The sequence below is a fragment of the Emydura macquarii genome, unplaced genomic scaffold, assembly GCF_026122565.2.
Source record: "Emydura macquarii macquarii isolate MOO-44397 ecotype Brisbane River unplaced genomic scaffold, CSIRO-AGI_Emac_v2 contig_2156, whole genome shotgun sequence".
NCBI classification, from domain to species: domain Eukaryota; kingdom Metazoa; phylum Chordata; order Testudines; family Chelidae; genus Emydura; species Emydura macquarii.
The window spans coordinates 324521-341490 of NW_027132293.1; the positions used below are offsets into that span (position 1 = coordinate 324521).

Consider the following 16970-nt stretch of genomic DNA (forward strand, 5'->3'; position numbering starts at 1 on the left):
CCTCAGTTTCTTGTTGTTTCAGTTCCCTAGCCCTCTGATGTGCTTCCTCTTTTTTTTCTCTCCAATTGTTTCAGCTCCAAGATTCTTTGGTGTTTTTTCTTTTTTTGCCACCTGCACTCTGTACAGTTCCAACTTCACAGTTGCATCACTCACTCATCTTTCCTGTCCCTACTTCCCTCTCCTGAAATAAGCAAACAGAAAATAAACTTTCTCTTTGACTGTTCTCAGCCACCACACTTAAAATCTCACTTAAAATCTTTACACCAGTGTATGAAGTGCAAATCTCACCAAGAGCAACAAGCTGTGCATTTCATCCTGCTCATGACACAACTGTGACTGGATCCCCCAGTGTGCAGCCTGGAAACTGTGGAACCACTCTGCCACCTTAACCTTCCAGCCTGGGCTGTCCCTCTAAATGCATTGCGAGTGACAAGCAGCAAACCTCTCCAGGAAGAAGTTTTCACTTAGCACAACAGCAGGTGGAGCTCCACACCCAGCTAGATTGCATATGTGCTTTCCAGCCACTCATGAACCAACAACAGAAAGGCCTCAGCCAACTCATCCTAGCTCCCCCGTTTTGCACTCCAGAACTGTTCTATCTTGCACTGGTCAGAAACCCAGCCAACGTAAGATCCTTATTCAGTTCACCACTCCCTCAATGTGGAGAGGTCATGCAACAGCTTTTGTAATCTGAGGTTTCCCAATCACTTCAACCAACCACACTGTTTTAGATAAAACAGATTTTTTATCTACAGAAAGATAGATTTTAAGTACTTAAAAGTGATAGGCATAAAAGATCAGAGTTGGTTACTTGAGAAACGAAAGTTAAATCGCAGCAGGATTTAAATCAAGCAAGGTCTCACTCGGACAGATGATACCAGCAGGTTACAGATTCTTAATACCTCTCCAGCTGGGGACTCCCTCCCCAGTTCTTTTTTCTCCAGACTTATTTCCAGGTGTTGATTTTGTGGGGGGAGTGAAACAGAGATGATGTCACTTCCCCTCTTTTATAGCTTCTTCCTCTATGCTATGACACAGGGATCGATCCTCATTGGTCAAGCAGTGTTCCATTGTGTATGTACTCTTAGTCAAGTCTTCTTTGTAAACAGTCTCTGATATTCCTTATTGGGTGATGGTGAGCCATTAACACTGTCTGGCTACCCTACTGCTATACCTGAAAGGCTAGCTGTAGGTGTTTCCCACCTCACAACACATTTTAGTAACATATATAGCAATATATATATATATAACATATATAGAGCAATATCTCATAGCTTCACATACAACGATAGCACAGACAATCCAACAGGATATTAATATTTTAAGAGATCAAGACTTTTAAAATGATACCTCAAGGCATATTTTGTACAAAACATACCATAATTACATGACAGTGGTGAATATGGGGTTCCAGGGTGCTGTTTTTGAGCACAGAGTGTCACAACCACCAACACCATTCAGTGGGAATCATAAATTTACATATAATGTTGCTACCCACATTTTACCATGATATTATTGACCAGCAAGTTATGAATTTTCAAATGACACCTCTCAAGGCATATTTTGTACAAAGATTATTGCAACAGTGTGCAGCATGTGAACACAGGGGTGCATTCCATCACACAGACAAAATATTCTTATGTCTTGTCTCAAATAAAGACTCTCCAGGACAGTAATTAAAACAATCTGTTGATGCCGTAGTTCCATGAGAACTGTAACTGGTCCTTCCCCTTGTTCAATCAAAGCTGGAGGCATGTAGTGGCAGCTGTGAGGACCTGATGAGAAGGTCATCTAGACAACAGTATGTTATTGCTGCTAATGCTGCTGTTCTTGGAGCTCCTGTGTCTAGCTGCACCAGCATAGCTTGCAGCTCGCTGATTCAGCAGTCCTTGATATTATTCATTAAGAAAAACCACAGGCTCAGTTCGGTGGCAAAGGCTCAGTCAGGTTTATTATCAACAAGGCATGGTCCTAGTGTTTTGGCTCAATGGTTACAGATACACCAATATGTATGCCTATGACACGGAATTAGCTCAATCAATAGAATGTCTTCCCCTAGGCCAATATAAAGATGCCTCTCATTCATCCTCATCCATTATCCCGTCATTCCATTCTTATCACACAAGGGGGTCTGTGTGTTCCTGTACCACCTCTTAGGAAAGTGCTTATGTAGTTAGTTGAGAAATCTGGGTGTTCTTGTACCATCCTCTCAGGGTAGGAATGTGTGTACTTGGTTAGCGTATACCTAACTATCCTAACAAGGCCTACTTTGGTTCATACTTTGAGCTATGCGTAGGGCTCCAGCAAGGCCTACAGGTCATTGCTGCGTTTTCTCTTATTATCTTTTCCTCCTTATTGAGTAATGGACCCACTCTGTTCCTACTCTTCCTCTGCTTCTAACGGATTTGTAAAATGTTTTCTTGTTATCTTTTATGTCTCTGCTTGTTTAATCTCATTTTGTGCCTTGCCTTTCTAATTCTGTCCCTACACAACTGTGTTTGTTTTTTATATTTATCCTTCATAATTTGACTGAGTTTTCACTTTCTGTAGCACTCTTTTTTGAAGAGTTAAGTTCGCTCTTGTGCCCTTAATAATGTCTAAAAGAAATAAAATAGTTGTAGTAATAGAAAAGGAATTCATGGTTCCAATATTAGGAAATTAGTTTAGACCCAACAAAGAAAAATAATGGGTAAACCCTCTGCTAAAGAAAGGGAGTCTGTCTTTCTTTCTAGTGACACCATCTGATAAAGAAAGAAATAAAATAGTTGTAGTAATAGAAAAGGAATTTTTCTCTGCACCCTCTGCTGAAGGAAGAAGCACTTATCTAGGCACCAGACAGGGGTAAAAGGGAGGGAAAGTTTTCTTATCTGATAAGTGAAAGAATGTCAGCTTGAAGAAAACCATTAGACAGAGGGCAAGAGGTAAATTTAAAAGGCGCATGCGTAATAAGGTAATAGAATATTATCGCACACCCTGCATAGAAAATTAGTTCATTAGCATGAACATGGATCTATATATGTTGTATGTGGAAGAAAATGTATGTAATAGGCGGTCGCGAAAGTTGTAAACCTTTTATTACCCAGCCAATGGGGAACGAAGGGAGGGATTTTCTCGGCCGGGATAGGGAATATAAACTGTTAAACAAAGAAAGGGGGGTGCGCTCCTTACAGAATAGATTTTTGTTCTGGAGTTGTGCCCAGCTTTGCAAACCTGTTATAAAAATAAAACGTAGTTTTTTTGTTACTCTTTACCTGTATCCGATGTTCTTTATTAAACCCTTTTAGTCAAAGTTATTATTTACAGTTTTGGGGGCTCGTCCGGGATTCAAACCAGCCTTCAGAGACGGTTGCCCGACTATAGTCTTGGATGACGCGTCCTGTTGAGTTTAACAGTCCTAGGCTTATCTCGGGGACGACGCCTCTGACACGGCTCCAAGAATCCGACGAGAACCGGATTGGGTAAAGACTAATTGTAGAGGATACAAGGCCGTAGAGGGCCTAAAGGTTAATTGTAGAGGATGAAAGGCCGTAGAGGGCCATAGGAAAAAGGAGCGCGCTAAGACCAGGCAACTCTGTGCACGGATCAAGGTAAGAAAGACAAAAAAGGGTTTGTCGTTTGAGTATTACCTTGTTGGTCGAGTGGGTAGATGGTCTAAGGAGGTGTTGTGTGAGACGTCCATAAGGGGACGAAGTGAGTGTGGAGACCTGAACCGCAGTTCCATACCTCCGCGAGGAGATTGGTCGGTGACGGTCGAAGCGTGTGATAAATACTTACACATACGAAAATAAGACTCCTAAAGAGACCTCTACCATGGGAAGGGAGAGAAATACTGAGTGGCAGGTTTCTCTAAAGAAGTACTGAGTGGCAGTCAGACTTCTCTTATGTGGTATAATAAGTGTGTTAAAAGAATCTTGAAGACTGTTTGTAATTAGGTGCTACAGTGTTTCAGGAAGCAGCTTGAGGTGCTACCTTAAATATTTCAGGAGAGAGAGAGGAGATTTTTTTTCTCTGTTTCTCTCTCCTTCTCTCTCTCTCTCTCTCCATTTCTCTTAAAAACCTTTGAGAAAGGGGGAGGGAGTGGGTAAACATAATGGGGAGGAAGTAAGGGTGGTAAAAAAAAAAAAAAAAAAAAAAAAAAAAAAAGAGAGAAAAGAAAAATTGAAAAAATTATTAGGACAGCCTGGGGAATAGTAACTTCATTAATGCATGTTAATAGATTAATCAGGTCTTTATGTGTCTTGTCTTATTGATGGGAAACCAGTAAAATGTTTTATAGACACTTCCCAGACACTGGAGCCAGCAGATCCACCTTAAAAGTTTAGGAGTTTTCTCTATTCCTTTATCAAGGAAGAATGTAAACCAATTAATGCCGCATCTGGTGTCTAAATCACTATCTGTTTATTTGAGAAAGATTTATTCTGTAAAATTTGATTGTACTATTTATTGTTTACCAGATGGGATTAATTTGTTGTTTACCTTGTGAAAATGAAAATTCTGTTTTGGCTGTATTTCTTGAACAAGGACAGGATCTTGAAATATCCAGCATACAAAAGGAATACGTCCTGTGATTATATCTCTCCTTGAACAAGAAATTATTGTGCCTACTCGAATTCTCTGTGACACCCCAATTTTTCCTGTTAGGAAACCTGGAAAAATATTTATTGCTTTGTGTAAGATTGTGTGGGGATAACAGTAAGCATGCCATTGTTGTTGTGAATACCGGGGGTGCACACCCAAGGAAACTTTGTCAGTTTCCACAGTGCAAGAAGTCTGTGGGGGGGGCTGTTGAAATCCCTGTTTGTCAGTTTCAGCAGCGCAAGCAGAAGTGCTTGCCTGTTGAATCCCCTGCTTGTAAATTTCAACAATGCAGGAGCCTGCCTCCCTAGTGTAAAACTTAAAATCAGGCTTGGTGGCTGTCTCAGCCAAAAGCAGGTTAGAAATCCACTGTGCAATTAACAAAGTATTCTTGCAGCCTTAAAAATAGGCTGCACCACTATAGTTGTCACATTTAAATGAGTTTGGGAAGCCGGGTGACAAAGTAAAGGTTCAGGAACCTATGGTAAAAGATAAATGGACGGGTATGAGTAAAGGACAGTTTGTTGTGGTGGTCTAATAAAATAAAAGAAAAGCTTAAAAAGAGGCAATTTTGAACTATAAATTTAAATTGAAAAAACTCCAAATTGAGAACAGTGCTTTAAGGGTTAAACTAAAAGAGTGTAACTCCTCTGCACATCACAGTACTGCTATCATGCAATGGGAGGAATACACTGACTTTAAATGGAAAACAGCCCAGCATGTTCATAAATATACTCCTCTCAGTACAGAGGAAATAAGGGGCTTATTAAAAATCTCCCAAATATAAAGCCCAAAGACCCAAACTTAATGTTTTGAAAATAAATGTGTGTGTAAAACAAGATAAGCCTGCAGCCAAAAATTGTAAGTGAAAGTAGAAGAAAAAAAAAAGTAAAAGATTAACCCTATAAAAAGTTGAAGGAGATGAAACAGTTAAAAGTTATAAAATTGATATAAGAAAGTAAATTCTTGGTTTTATTGCAGCCATTCTGAGGGAAAAAGGGCCCTTCTCCTAAAGGAATGGTCTGTAAATAAACCTGACTAAAGTGACTTAAATATAAATGATTTAGTTTAAATCAAAGTATGAAGGGGTGATGGATATTGGGAGTGAGGTGGAATTGCAAATAAATAAATAAATAAATAAATAAATAGAGGATTGGAATGGAAAAGGATTGAAAGAATTATTGAGAGAGGCACAGAAGGTATATGTTAGGAGAGATGAGGAGAAACAGAAGCAAAAAGCTAAACTCATGATACAGACGGTCCAGAGAATTAGCCAAGCTCCTGCTCTGGAGAGAGGGAGAGGGATGAGAGGAAGGGGGGTATGAGAACCGAGGAAGAGGGAGAGGTCAGGTAGTTAACCGGGACAGGTTCAGACTTGGACCAAATCAATGTGCCTGGTGCAAGGAGGAAGGACACTGGAAAAGGGAATGTCCAAAACAAAAGGGGGAGGAAGAAATAGGAAACCTGATGCTGTTTGAAGAATAGGGAAGTCAGGGGTTTTTGTTTTCTGGACCAGCTTTCCAGGAACCCTTGATAATCCTGAAGGTTGGTCCGTATGGAGAGGAGGTGGATTTTTTGGTTGATTCTGGGGCTACACGGTCTACTCTAAATTATTTACCCCGGGGAGTAAAAATTGGAAAGGAAACTATACAGGCGCAGGGAATTGGAGGTCATGTAATACAATCCCCAATTTGTGAACCTATTTTAGTGCAAATGAAAGAGGAAGGAGACCCTAAGGTTTGGTGTGACTTTGTGTATATAAAAGGAAATGTAAATTTGTTGGGCAGGGATTTAATTGGATCCCTGGGATTAACCATTAAAGGAGTCCAGGGATGGGTGGAAGTAAAACTGATGCAATTGATCAAAGAAAAAAGTAAAGCAGTCTCGAAAAATAACGAACACTGTGGGTGGAAGGGAATTGGCAGTGAGACCGTTTCAATTTGTTCAAGTGGATTTTACAGAATTTCCCTGGTCAGGAAGGATGAAGTATTGCATGGTATTGGTAGATCATCTAACTGGGTGGATCGAGGCCTATACTACCGTGTCTGCCACTGCGGGAACGGTGTCTAAAATCTTGTTGGAACAAATAATACCCCGTTTTGGGATGGTTCAAGCAGTGGACAGTGACCGCGGAACACATTTCACTGGCCAAGTACTCCAGAGAGTAAGTCAAGCCTTGGGAATAGAATGGAAGTTACATACTCCCTGGTATCCCCAAAGTTCAGGTAAAGTTGAAAGAGCAAACAGGAAACTTAAAATTGCTCTAAAAAAAAACCTAATTTTGGAAACCCATTTACCATGGATCAAGGTCCTTCCCTTGGCCTTACTGAGACTCAGGACAGCACCCAGGCAGGACATTGGGCTGTCTCCTTTTGAGTTGTTATATGGAATGCCTATGTATAAATTTTTAGAAAGTAAAGGAACTCAGTTAATCAAAGACCAGGCTGCAAAAAGTTTTGTTATACAGATACTGTCGCAGTTGTCTTCTCTCCGACAGGAAGCCTTGATACCACAAACTCCTCCCTTGGAATTTCCAGTCCATAAACTCACACCCGGACAGTGGGTATTGGTGAAGGTGTGGAAGGAAGAGTCCCTGAAACCAGCTTGGGAGGGGCCTTATCTAGTATTACTAACCACTGAAAGCTCCATCCGGACAGCTGAAAGAGGGTGGACTCACCACACCAGAGTTAAAAGTGTTCCAGCACCTGAGGAACCTGAAAAAGAGTGGACTGTCAAACCAAAGGGAGATCTGAAAATAATTTTGCAAAAGAAGAAGCCTCATGTGTAAATTCTGCGACTGTTTGTGTGGATGCTGTAGTTGTTCTTATTGTTGTGATTGTGGGGCCATACATAGTGACTGTCACTATGCAAATGGCAATTGTCAGGGTACACAGGAGGTGGACCTGGCTAGTGTTAAAGTGGATTCTTCTTTTGACCTTACTGAAGGGGGTGAGTGGGAAAAATCAGAACCAGGGAAATCAAAATTGTGAATCATGTATTGTCATTACTAAGCAAGGAGCACGAATAAGTCACACACTGATCTATCATACATTCTATTAATGTACAGGAGTAATAACTAGTTGTACAAATAATGGTGCCATATATTCCTATTGTGAGAAAGAAAAGAAATGTTTTAACCCCAAGACAACACCTAGAATGGAATATACAGTAACATTGTGGAGGTCACCTGATAACAAACAAATAGTCCAAAATACAACAACCCTAGACACGACAAAAGTGGTTCTTTTAAAGTTTGATATGTGCAAGGCACTTCAAAATTGTGGCTCACTCGAAAAAGGAGCGGCAATATGGGTTGTATCACAAGGTTCTGTGCTTAAGTGAAACCCGTTGTTGGGATGAACAGTCTATTACCTCTGCTACTTGGCAGAATCAGTCTCCCAGTGGAAAAATAACCATACATAGAAAAAGAGGATTGTCAACCTGCCAGAGTGGTAGCTGTAACTCCATGGAACTACGAATTAAGGTTGATACAGAAACAGCATTCCCTCATTCTTATTCTATTGGAATGCGGATTTTAAACCCTGGGTTGCAGACCTCAGGGATAGTGACTGTGGGGAATACATTTCGTATACATATAACTGCTCAACCCCTGAAACAGAAGTCAGATCTGTTTTTCATTCCTACTATAGGGAAATGGAAAAAGACATCCCAATCCCAATAGTAGTTAAGAATATGTTTGTAAATCTTGCTGAAAAAGTGGCACAAACCTTAGAAGTTAAAAATTGTTATGTATGTGGAGGAACTAATATGGGGGAGCAATGGCCTTGGGAAGCTAAAGAAATAAATTATTCTATAGCCAATGTAACTTGGACTACCAGAACCGAGGGAAAATGGGTATTGTCCACTAATTTAGTAGCAAAACTCTGTTGGTCTAGAGAGGGGAAAACTTTTACAGAAAACGTAGGACACCTAAGATGTGAATCTGCCTATCAGTATAATGAAACTATCCGTAGCACTAAATGGTGGACAAATGGGCTAAGTCAGCAGATTAATCTTACTGGGACTGAGTTTGAAAAATGGATTTCTCAATTAGGTACCCAAACCATTTCCCCTTGGGAGGCCCCCCAAAAAAAAAAATATGTATTGGTTATGTGGAACTTTTGCTTATGCAAAATTACCTCCAAAATGGAAGGGGTCTTGTGCATTAGGATATATAAAACCAAGTTTTTTCTTGTTACCTATAGAAACAGGTAACCGTCTAGGTGTTCCAGTATATAAAGACCTAAATTCACGAGTAAAAAGGGCCTTAATAGGTACTGCAAACCTTAAAATAGGAGATTGGAAAGATGATGAGTGGCCTCCAAGTCGAATAATCCAATATTATGGGCCTGCCACTTGGGCCGAAGATGGTATGTATGGATATAGAACCCCAATATATTTGTTAAACAGGCTCATTCGATTGCAAGCTGTAATAGAATTATTAACAAATGACACGGCTATTGCTTTAAACTTGATGGCCAAACAAAACACTCAGATGCGAACGGCAATTTATCAAAATCGCCTAGCATTAGACTATTTGTTGGCCCAAGAAGGAGGGGTATGTGGAAAGTTTAATCTAACCAACTGCTGCATTCAAATTGATGATCAAGGGAAAGCAATTGAGGAAATTACAAATAAAATGGTCAAACTTGCTCATGTCCCAGTACAAAAATGGACTGGGGCTTTTAAAGAAAAAGGTTGGTTTAGATCCATTTTTGGGGATTGGAAGAAAATATTGTTTGTAATAACTTTGGCACTGGGGGGATTATTATTCATTCCTTACTTAATACCTCTCATACAAAGATTGGTAGTATCAAGTATAAAAGGAATGACTTTGATAACTATTTCTACTACTAAAAAAAGTAATACCACTGATTTATTAGTAATGTCAGTAAAACCCACCACCCCAGTGGTATTTTCAAATGAAATTGATAAGAAGCTAGAGCAAATGATCAGTAAATTCAAAAATTGAAAAACAACATATTTTATTTTAGGATAAAAAGAAAAAGGGAGGACTGAAAGAGTTAAGAGTCTAAAAGAAATAAAATAGTTGTAGTAATAGAAAAGGAATTCATGGTTCCAATATTAGGAAATTAGTTTAGGAAAACAATGGGTAAACCCTCTGCTAAAGAAAGGGAGTCTGTCTTTCTTTCGCCCTCTGATAAAGAAAGGGAGTTTTTCTCTCACCCTCTGCTGAAGGAAGAAGCACTTATCTAGGCACCAGACAGGGGTAAAAGGGAGGGAAAGTTTTCTTATCTGATAAGTGAAAGAATGTCAGCTTGAAGAAAACCATTAGACAGAGGGCAAGAGGTAAATTTAAAAGGCGCATGCGTAATAAGGTAATAGAATATTAGCACACACCTTGCATAGAAAATTAGTTATTAGCATGAACATGGATCTATATATGTTGTATGTGGAAGAAAATGTATGTAATAGGCGGTCGCGAAAGTTGTAAACCTTTTATTACCCAGCCAATGGGGAACGAAGGGAGGGATTTTCTCGGCCGGGATAGGGAATATAAACTGTTAAACAAAGAAAGGGGGTGCGCTCCTTACAGAATAGATTTTTGTTCTGGAGTTGTGCCCAGCTTTGCAAACCTGTTATAAAAATAAAACGTAGTACTTTTTGTTACTTTTAGTCTTTACCTGTATCCGATGTTCTTTATTAAACCCTTTTAAACTGCCAACCCTCCTGAACTTTTTTTTCCCTTAGTCTTCCTTCCCACAGGATCCTACCTACTAATTCTCTGAGTTTGCTAAAGTCTGCCTTCTTGAAGTCCTCTGTCTTTATTCTGCTGTTTTCCCTCCTATCATTCCTTAGAATCATGAACTCTGTTATTTTATGATCACTTTGCTCCAAGCTGCCTTCCTCCTTCAAATTCTCAACCAGTTTCTCCCTTTTGTTGAACAGATCTAGAATAGCCTCTCCCCTAGTTGCTTTCTCCACCTTATGTTATCAAAAGTAGTCTCTAATGATTCCAAGAAAGAACAGTTACTTACCTTGTAACTGTTGCTCTTTGAGATGTGTTGCTCATGTCCATTCCCAGTTTAGATGTGTGCACACGCCTCATGCACTGGTGCCGGAAAACTTTCTCCTAATGGTACTCATAGGAGCTGGCTCTAGCGCCCCCTGCAACTGCATGCACATGCGCCTGCAAATAGGCATCACCGGCTCCCCGCTCCCTCTCAGTTCCTTCTTGCTGCAACTCCGACTGAGGGGAAGGAGGGCGGGTGGAATGGACATGAACAACACATCTCAAAGAACAATTACAAGGTAAGTAACCGTTCTTTCTTCGAGTGCTTACTCATGTCCATTCCCAATATAGGTGACTCACCAGCAAAGTCTTCGGAGGCGAGCAGGAGTTCATGTATGTGACACTTGAAGCACTGCTCTACCGAAGCCAGCATCGTCCCGAGCTTGCTGCATGAACTGTCCCTCCGTTCCTTCTCTACTGTGGAGCACAATTTGTATCTATATACTCCAAAGTAGAGGGGAGGATGGAGGGTAGTGGAGCACCCACAGGGACAACCATCTCGAAGAACCTCAGTTACTGCACAAGGTGAGTAACCTTCTCTTCTTCTTCAAGGAGTGTCCCTGTGGGTGCTTCACTTTAGGGGACTGTTGAGCAGTGCCCCTCAATGGACGGAAGGCGCTTCGGAGCTGTGTTATGTATCATTGGAGAATAGCGGCAGCCCGAATAGGGGACCCAAGGCTGATTGTTTTCCTATTGCATAATGTTTTGAGAAATTACGTGTTGATGCCCAAGTAGCTGCTTTGCAAATGTCTATACTGGATACATTATTAAGGAAGGCCACTGATGTTGAGAGTGCTCTTGTAGAATGTATGCGAATGCCAATTGAGGCCTGTTGGTGCATTTTTTGGTAACAGATGAATACACCCAGAAATCCACTTGGAGTCTTTGTTTAGAGATAAACTGTCCTTTCGATCATTCTGTGGTAGAAAGGAATAGTCTTGGTGATTTTCTAAAACTTTGTGTCTTTTCTTGGTAGAAGACCAGTGCTCTTCAGACATCAAGAATGTGGAATGCTGCCTCTCTTTCGTCCGCATGCAGCTTTGGAAAGAATACAGGTAAGTAAATAGGTTTATTTATATGAAAAGAAAAAATGACTTAGGTAAGAATTTTGGATGTTGTCTCAAGGTGAGCTTGTCTTTAAAGGAAGATCGTATATGAAGGATCGGCCATTACTGCACCTAGCTTACCTACTCATCTTGCCGACGTGATGGCAATAAGAAAGGCAACCTTCATGGTGCAATAGGGGGCACGTGGCAAGTGGTTCGAAAACATTGTCCATGCATGTCATATTGTCCATTAGGATCCTGATTGATTGGTTCTTGATCAGTGGGAGGAAGTATTTGCATGCATTCCGTACCGCTCTTAGTTCTAGCAGATTTATATGGAGGTTGGTCTCTGATTTGGACCACTGGCCTTGGATCTTGTTGTCAAGTAGGTGCACTCCCCAACCTATTAAGGAAGCATTTGTGGTGAATGTTAGTGTCAGTGTCCTTTGGGAGAAGGACTCTTGCGCAGAGATTTTTGGAAAGAGTCCACCATTTTAGAGGTTCTTTTATTTTGGATGGTACTGTAAGGAGTCTGTTGAGACTGTGCTTCTGAGGAATGTAAACCATTCAAAGCCATGCTTGTAGGCTTCTCATATGAAGTCTGGCATGTTTGACCATGAAAGTTGTTGCGGACATATGGCCTAACAGCTGCAGGCACATTCAGGTGGATATCTGCAGGCTGTCTATCACCATTGTTATGAGATTGGTTAAAGTGATAAATCGTTGTTGAGGAAGTATGACTCTGGCCTCTAGGGTATTGAGGTAGGTGTGACCCATCCATGCCTAAGGTAGCCACCTGAAAATGCCAAGGTCAGGGCAGGCTGAAAAAGGAGAGCAGATTCTCCCAGCACTGGTGGGTGACAATGAAGTCAGACTTCCCAACCAGCCACAAACAGTGCTTCTGGTTCCCCACACTGGTTATCAAGAAGCTCAAAATAAAAATATACCCAGTCCCCTTTACTGCATTTCAGTCTCTAGCTCCCAATCAGCCACTAGGTCCAGTAAAGAGACCAGTTATTTAAAACTCTATGCTCTTTACCAAAAAGGTTTCTTCTAACCCCAAAGGGTCAGCCACAGTACCAGATCAATATAATTTTGTATCTTACCCAAAATACCATGCTGCCAGCCAATCCTTTAGTAATTAAAACTAAAGGTTTATTATACAAGGAAACAAACAAACCATAACTGAAATGTTAAATTAAAGCAATCAGACACGCAATTGATTTGAAGGTCCATATATATCAAGTTTCTATCAGAACTGTAGAGTTTGCAGGCTTGTATAGTCTCTCTGGTATACATCCAGTACCTGGATGGGTCTCAATCCTTTGTTTCACAGTTTAAGTTCAGTTGTAGATGAGTTGATCCAGAGGTAGGCTGAAAACCGGTGTCCGAAGACAAAAGGCAGCTGCACCACATCCATTTTATGTCCTTTAGCCTTTGCCATTCTGCTTGTGGAAATTTACAGGAATAAGATGGAGTCCAGGGTCACATGAGTAAGTCCTGGTGACTCATCAGGTATATCCCTGGCTTCTCCCCTTTGGCCCATTGTACCGGAGAGTTTCCTTAATGGGCCATTAAGTAGGCCAGTGCTGCAGCCATCCTGTCTGGGGTGTCGCCCAGAAACACAGTACAATATGAGATACAGATATCCATAACTTCCATTACACACAAACACATGAACATAATCATCTTACATTATAGCCTTTATATATATACTTTTATATATATAATATATATTTTTATATATATATATATATACACACACATATATATATATACACACATATACACACACTATAACTCACATGAATTATTAGGATTCTGACATATTGATTGAATTTGTTGAGTTTTCTTAGAACTAAGATAGAAGAAAATGGGTGGATGGAGACCTGTGTCAGAAAACAGCACGAGTAGAAACCCTTCCTTCTGAACCATGATGGTACCGGTTCTACTGCGCCCAGTTGTATGAGGCACTGTACTTCCTGTTGTAACAGGTTCTCATGAGGGGGGTCCATGAAGAGGGATAGGGAAGGAGGGCAGGCAGATGGGATAGACAAAGGGGATGGAATAAACCATTCTCTGTGATTTCTAGAACCCATTTGTCTGATGTGATGTTTCTCCAGATGTTCCAAAATGGTGACAGGCGGTCTCCAAATGGTGTGTAGCTGGTAAGTATTTCTTGCGTTGGTATGTTGGGCAGTCTCGTGCTGTCGACCGGACCTTCAAAATTGTTGTCTGGATGTGGGTTCCTGGCTTGCTGAAGGTTGATTTGATGTTGGGCGCCTTCTGGGTCTGACGGCGTTTATGCCTCTAGTCGAATTGTCTGAGGTGGGGCATAAGATGGTCGGAATCTGAGTGTAAAACCTGTCCTGTTTCTTTTTGTTTGCAGGTTTGTAGATTCCCAAGGATTTGAGAATTGCCCAGTAATCTTTGATAGAGTGAAGAGACATCTGTTCTTTCTGCAAATAGCTTCAGGCCTTCGAATGGCAGGTCTTCTACTGTTGACTGCATTTCTTTTGGGAACCCCGAAAGATGAAGCCATAACGCCTGGCACATGACTACTGATGTGACCATGAAGCTAGCCGTTGTATTGGCCGAATCAAGTGAGGCCTGTAATGCTGTGTGCACGATGAGGTGGCCCTGCTCTCTTTTTCTCTGATAAATTATCAATAAAAGTTGCCAGTTTGGAAAAAATTGTGTGGGTGTATTTTGACAATAACGCCTCATAATTGGCTATGAGGAATTGAAGTGTAGTGGACAAGTACGCCTTGTGTCCGAAGATGTCTAGTCTCTTCCAGTCTTTACTGTAAAGTGTTGTTCTGCTGTGGTGCTGTTTACCTCTCTGATTCACAGCCTGTACTACACCAAAGAGTTTAGTACAGAGTGGGAAAACAGGAACTTGTTATCCTTGGAAGGGACATAGTATTTTTTTATCTGAGCATTTACATGAAGGTGGTGCAGTGGCGAGTGTCTGCCACATGGTTTTTGCAGATTCCATAATTGCGTCATTGCATTACTCATTAATGTTAGAGGATGCAGCAGTTTGTATTATGTCACACAACTTGTGGTGTGCTTCAGGGACCTTTTCCAGGGATATTTTGAGAGCTTCCAAAACCCTTTTGAAGAGGTCCTGGAATGGTTTGAAATCATCTCCAGTAGTGGGTGGTGGAGGCATTATAGTTTCGTCTGGAGAAGATAACTCCAGAGCAGCCCTGTCCTCCTGATCAGATAAGTGATGAGGTACTACCTTCTTGTGTGGTTCAGAGAGAGATGGAGCCATTGTTGTCATGGAAGAGTGTGGTGCTCTTGGCCTTGGTGGGCTTAAAGTCCTTGAGTGTGTTGGGTCCTGTACATGGCCCAAGGGTCCCAATACTGCCACTGTCGTGGGAATGGCACAGGAGGCAGTACCCAGGGGTGTCCGTACCAACTGGGTGCTTGAGATGTTGGGTGGTGGGATGGTCCTGGTTTGGGAGAATGCACAGGAGAGGAGTGGCGAGGTGAATATTTTGACCTTCCTCCTCCTCATCAGACAGTAACTGGTCTGCCGTGGGTGTTGTAATAATGTGTTGGTGTAGCATTGGTACCGAAGGGGGAGGATTCTGGTGTTGCTGAGACTACCAGGTCACCCTGCCTGCGAAACTGCTGCAGTGCTGGGAAGATTGATACTGGCATTGGTGCAGCTGGTGTCAAAGGTTTCACTGGCACAGTAGGCAGCAGCATAGACTTGCGTGCCATTGAAGCAGTCGGTGCCAGCTGTCTTTTTGGCTCCGTAGGAACCAGGGCTGTGTGCTTTTCCTTGCTCTTAATACTTTTGTCAGAGCTTGCCCTCTTAGGGGCTGTAGCTCGATGGGTACTTGCGGTACCTGACGGTATTGAAGTCCCGGAGTCTGAGGCACTCAATACCAAAATGATTTCAGTGGCTGAGGAATGCTCTTTTTTTAAATGATTCTCCCTCAGGTGAGCTTGTAGAGAGCTTTTTGATGGTCTTTTTTTGACCAGACTCCTTGGCAGTTGTTTTTGTGACTAGCCCTGTGTCAGAGGCTGCAGAGGGTGAGCATTGGCTCAGAGAAGACCCTGGTTCAGGCTCCGATGTGGGTCGCAGTGATTTCTCCATTAGGAAGAGTTTCACTGCGAGAGACTGTCTGAAAGCGGAATGGAAACCCTGTAGGACAGGCACCACTTAAATCCTGGGGAACCAGGCATGCCAGGGTTTTTGTCCATCGTGTATATTCCTATTCTTCTATTTTCTAACTATAACTATAGACGGAAAAAAATACCTTTTTTTTAAATAGAGGGAGAAACAAGGGAAAAATTAGAATTTACTAGGTTTCTAACAAGAACAATTAACTACTAAGTATCAACTATCTCAGAAGAAGGGCACTCCTAGGGCTCTGACTCAAGCCAAAGACGGTAGAGAAGGAACTGAGGGACGGTTGGTTGCAAAGCGCTATGTAACTGCTGAGAACAGCGCAAGATGGCGACAGCGCATGTGCAACCCAACCGGGCACTGCTACCATAAATCTCCGATCTCACGCACAGGGCGCTCAGATACCTAGAGTGGAGCATCCACAGAGACATTCCTCGAAGAAGTAACGTAACATGCTGGGAGATCACTGAACTTTTCTGTATTCTGAGCACAAAAAGATCAAGGGGTCATTGAAGCCTCAGCTAAAAAAAGTCATGTCAGAGCCAATTCCTTTAAATTATGCAATACAAGATTATCACAGACATGTACCTGTAAGGTTGTATTATATAATGAGAAAGAGCATGTGATCATAACTACTGTACTAGAATACCTACGAACAAGAGGTAAGTGTTTTCAATCTTTACTTTTACATTTTCTGACTTTGTATTTAATTGGGTACCTTTAAATATTCCACTGACATTGTTTTTTGCATTTATATTCACAACTCATAATATCTTCACACTATAGCTTAAAGAATCCAAATATCTTCAACAGTAGCTAGTCTTTCCAATCTCCCCTATTATTAGGACGATTCATGGATATAACATTTAGATCCGCATCTGAGCCACAAAAATGATCTGCAGATTTGCAGGGCTATACCTATTATTCTCAAATTCATAACCAGTTCTTCTTTATTAGTAAGTATTGCACATTGGAACATATAAACAGAGGAAACTGCATTCCAACAAGGAGTTTATAGGACTTCTTACAGTGGATCAAACTAATGGGTCCATCTAGTCCAGTATTTTGTCTAAGAGGGGCCAGCACCAGATGCTTCAGAGGAACGTGCAAGAAACCCCATTTGCTAATCATGGAATAACATGCCCACAAGGGAAGTTTCTTCCTAACT

At 41.3% G+C, this 16970-nt stretch overlaps 1 protein-coding gene across 8 annotated transcripts in view; it reads right to left on the reverse strand.

Moving 5' to 3' along the window:
- The window catches only part of LZTR1 (leucine zipper like post translational regulator 1), a 116738-nt gene that overhangs the window by 76500 nt on the left and 23268 nt on the right, over window positions 1-16970 (reverse strand). The gene's annotated exons all lie outside the window — the stretch shown is intronic.